The sequence below is a fragment of the Vicia villosa genome, linkage group LG3, assembly GCF_029867415.1.
Source record: "Vicia villosa cultivar HV-30 ecotype Madison, WI linkage group LG3, Vvil1.0, whole genome shotgun sequence".
In the NCBI taxonomy this organism is placed as follows: Eukaryota; Viridiplantae; Streptophyta; class Magnoliopsida; order Fabales; family Fabaceae; genus Vicia; species Vicia villosa.
This window is the reverse complement of record NC_081182.1, coordinates 184,989,265-184,994,180: the sequence shown is the minus strand read 5'-3', so window position 1 is coordinate 184,994,180 and position 4,916 is coordinate 184,989,265.

Sequence of the window (4,916 nt, the reverse complement as noted above, 5' to 3'; positions counted from 1 at the left end):
GTTCCCTAAGATCCTGCAAGATCAATGGTTGGGAGAGCTGGCTCGAAAATGCATCATTGCATTTTGGAGATTCTTTGAATTTCTTCATGGCTAAGAAACCAAACTCACTACACTAAGCAAGCTTACTATGATCAATTGCTCTGAACCAATTGCCTATAAATAGAGGCCTCATTCTCATTCAGAAAACACACCAAAGCAACCATATTACTTGCTTTCTCTTTCTCTCCTCTTGTTCATTGTTTTTCAAAGTTCTTTGGCAAGAAGATTCGATTTCTTCAAACCAGAGCTTATCTTTGGGAAGTGAGCATTCTAACATCTCAAGGGAGGTCATTTGAGGTGATCCAAGCACCTGGATCACTTCTGTAAGTGGAGGAACACCATTGTTGCTCTCACTTTGGAGCATTTGAAGTTGGAGGTCCATGGAGTGATTCAGAAGGTTTCAAGCCAAGCCAATCATCCAGACACACTCCTCAGGTCATAGTGGAGCTAACCAGATGGCTGCAGCTCATCTGTAACTCCAAATTCAACAACCTCCATGTTCACTTGAAGCTGAAATCGAGGGAGGTCCATAGAGCAATTCAGGAGGATTCAAGCTCCAATAAGCATCCAGTTAGCATCATTGAGTCTCAGGGAAGCTATTGAGATCATTCATTCAAGCCCAGGTGCTCTCAATCATCCTCACGACCTTCAGTTTCAGAGGTAAGTTTCTGAATTCCCTCTCTTTAATTTAAGTACTCTTTGTGAAATAGCTCGATTCTATCTTGTTCAGCATCATCAGAGGATTAAAAACCCTCTATCATCTTGCATTTATTCATCTTGTTTGTCATTTAATTTTAAATTTAGGGTTTATGTGTTCTTCGTGTTTTTACTAAAATTAGTTAGCTACACTTAGAATAAATGAATTCTGAACCCATGATCATGTTCCCCATTCAAAAACAAGCAAGATTGATGTTTACATCATATCATTTAGTTGAGAAATGAGGGAGTTAGGATTTTGAAAATCCTTGAGCTCGAGGAAGAAGATGACTATGGCCATGGCGCGCAAAATTTGAATCTGGGGCCAAAGTTTATTTTATTTTGAATGATACTTGTCTCATTAACGACTAAAATGTGATAGCCCAGTGGTAAAGAGTGTTTGTGTGTTGCGCGTGCCCAAGGTCTGGGGTTCGAATCCCCCTCGCCCCAGACCTTTTGATTTTATTTCTTTTTTTGTTCTATACACTTGAATAACATATATGTTGCATTGGAGTCATGTCTCTAACACCATGCGCGCGCTGGCCCAGTGGTTTGGTTTTGGGTGTGTGATCTAAAGGGCGTGAGTTCAAGTCTTGGTGAAGACAAAACCATATTTTTTTTATCACTTTTCACACTTATTTTCTTCACAACTTCACACAATTATTTAACCTATCAAATTAAATCATTTTCACTTCATTTTTCACACACTTGTTATTTAATATACCTATTTTATGAATAATAAAAAAAATCATAAAAATATTATTTATTTCATGTATTTTTATTAGGTTTAAAATAAGTATATTTAAGTGTTTTCTAAAATACTTTAAATACATATATTCACTTTGTTTTAACCTAATCATTTTGTAAATAAATTTTATGATAAAACCCTAATTGTTTAGGTCTTAATTAAGTAAAAATCTTTGTTTTTATTTTAATTAAGTTGACTTTTGTCAATTTTCAAAACTGTTTTAAAATCTCAGATTAAACCAGATGATTAAGGTTTTCAAACAACAAAACCTTGCATGATCACAAATCATTTTTAACTGTTTTTATCACCAGTACTGTAAAGTACTGGGCCTCTAATAGAGTGTAAGTCCCAAACATCTTCTCTTCTTAGCTTGTTTTCAAAACTGTATTTTCAAAATCTTCTTTCTGTTTTTCAAAACATTCTTCTGGTATTTGAAGGGCATTATTCCCGGTGAAACTCTTCAGATACCTATGTGACCTTTGTCCATCTTCACTTCTTCTGTTTTCAAAAACCATTAACTGTTTATTATATATATTCAACTGTTATCAACAAAACAACAAAAAATACTGTTGAGGCTCTGTACATACTTCTTCAAAGGCCTCCACTCCATCCAGGTTAGGCTTTACAAGCTTTCAATTTACAATCTTTGTTTAAATTACTGTCAAATATAAACTGTGCATATATTAGTTTAGAACTGCGTTTGAGTATGAACCCTAGGACAGTTAAACTATATATATATTATAGGAATATGACCTAGGATTGAGAATGTCTTCCCGGTGAAGGCTCTTTCCTAATTAGAGATCTGTAGTTCAAACCACCAAGATGAATTATTCCCGGTGAAACATCTTGGCAAAAACCTTAGAATCCAAATAATAGGACACATCTACCCAAAGAGGAATTATTCCCGGTGAAACCTCTTACCCATTTGCTTAGAGCCAAAATAAGTTCAAAAACCACATAGCTTTCTCTTGTGCTATAACAAGGACCCTCGATTAGCCTCCTCTTGGGCTTTGTACAAGGACCCACAGGCTTCTTAAAAGCATTTCCAGCTTCCTCTTGAGCTTGTATACAAGGACCCATCAGGTTTCTTATAAACATAGGAACAGGTCTTTAGTCACCTTTTAGCCTACCCTGGTGAGTTTCTTCCACTTTAAACCAGACTTTAAACAAGCTAAGTTTGTCTCAATTTCACATTGAGTACATTTTTGGAATGAGAGACATGGACAGTCTCTGTCACCCTTATCTTCATCAATCTTCCTTAGCAGAGTCTAGGATCCATGTTTGGTCACCCTCAGCATTGAGTCAGCCTTCATCTTGGGCTTTAAACAAGAAGTCTCACTAGATGATCTTTCTGCCAATCCTTTCATCCTTTAATAATTAATGGAGTGCTACCCAAATCAATCATTTTAACAAAACCCCTGGAAAGGGTTAGCCTCCAACATCTGTCTAAAATGTCAAAATCCCTGGAAAGGGTTAGCTTCCACATTCCTTCTTTTTAATAAAAACCCCTGGAAAGGGTTAGCCTCCAAAATTAATTAATAAATAATTTCATTCTCTTAGGAGATAATTTCCCCAAAAGAGTCAAAACCCCTGGGAAGGGTCAGCCTCCAAAAAACATGATAAAGTCAGTCTTTTAACAGACAAATTCACCAGCTGAGTCAAAATCCCTGGAAAGGGTTAGCTTCCAAAGAAAAACAGTCTTTCAATAAATAAAACCTCCTCAGTAGAGTCAAAACCAACAAAAACAGTTAGCCTCAACCTTGGGCTTCATACAAGGCACCCAAACAATAAAACTCCCCTGTCAAGAGTCAGCCTCAACCTTGGGCATTGTACAAGGCAGATAATAGAGTCTCCCCAGTGAGTCCTTCATCACTCAGTAGCCACAACCTTGGGCTTTGTACAAGGCAGATAAACCATATCTTTCATGTGTCAAAGATTCCTAACACTTAGGATCTTTCCCTATACAGTCATTCATACTTAATTCATTTAAGAGTCCGCCACAACCTTGGGCTTTGTACAAGGCAGAAAATAGTATTTTTCCCTAGCTAGAGTCAGCCACAACCTTGGGCTTTGTACAAGGCACATAAAATAAAGTCATTCATTCAAATATCCTCAACAGTTAGCCACAACCTTGGGCTTTGTACAAGGTACACAAATAGAGTCTCCCTAAGTAGAGTCAGCCTCAATTCTGGGCTTTATACAGAACACAAAAATACCCTGTAATTAATTCCCAGTGGAGTCATCTCCCAGAGTCAATAATATTAATTAATCAATCAAAAGGCCTCAAGCTTGGGCCTCATACAAGCCAGCTAAATTCAAATCTTTTATACAGTAGATAGACATAGCTTATCTCTATAGAGAGATATTTTTACTACTCTACCACATTCAAACAAACAAACATTTCAATTTCAATTTCAATCAAAGTCTCCCATTTAGGACTCTGAAAGGCATGCTCTGGCACATTCCCAGACTTGTACACTTTCCCTAATTTGGACGAGCAACTTTCTTTCATTTAAAGAGGCATCTGACTGGCATACTTGCACACACAAGTAAGGTCCCCCTCTTGAATGAAATGAATCCAGTTATTCTGTCACTCTTTCAAAATGTTTGTGGTAGAATAGTACTAATACCTCTCTGTAGAGATAATTTCATGTCTCTTTACTGTAGACAGAGATTTAATTCCAAGCTTCAACCTTGAGCTTCAAGCAAGGCACCAAAAACATTAATTTCCCTAGTTAGTTCCCCGAACTACATTAAGCTCTGACTTCCACTAGGGATATGTAGGCATGAGGTTCACAAGGAATCTCAGCGAGCTAATAAAATACCAAAAATAGTCATTCTGTCCATCCGTCTGTCTTTCTTTAAATCAATTCAAATTCCTTCTCCTAACACAAAGGAGAAACTTTCCCAATCATTAGCAGCATACACAATCACAATGACACAGAGAAGGTTCCTGTAGAGTACTACAGATATGTAGGGTGTTTAAACACTTCCCTATGTATAACCGACCTCCCGGACTCCAGAATTTCTAGTCTAGGTGTAAATCCCCACACTTAGCAAACTCCTAGGGTTTAGTTGAGATCTTTTTTCCCCTTTCCTACTCGTAGGACAAATAAGAAAGTTCGTGTGATATCGTAGGAAGAACTGAAATAAAATTCATCCCACCACGGGCGCATTCTCCTTCCAAATTTCGCGTGAAGGGTTTAGCGTGCCGTCCTCCCAAGTGAAACGGGGAGGTAAAGAAAACGACCACCACAGAACTAAACTCGTGATTGTTTACTAAAAACACTAGTAAATAGTGGCAAAGTAACTTTGATCAATTCAACCCTAAGTAGCCTTCCACTATATTTCTTCTCCTTTTACAAATCACCAAAAAGCACATCGAAAGAATTACAAAGAGTTCAAATAAACTTCTTGTGGGGATCCACTACTG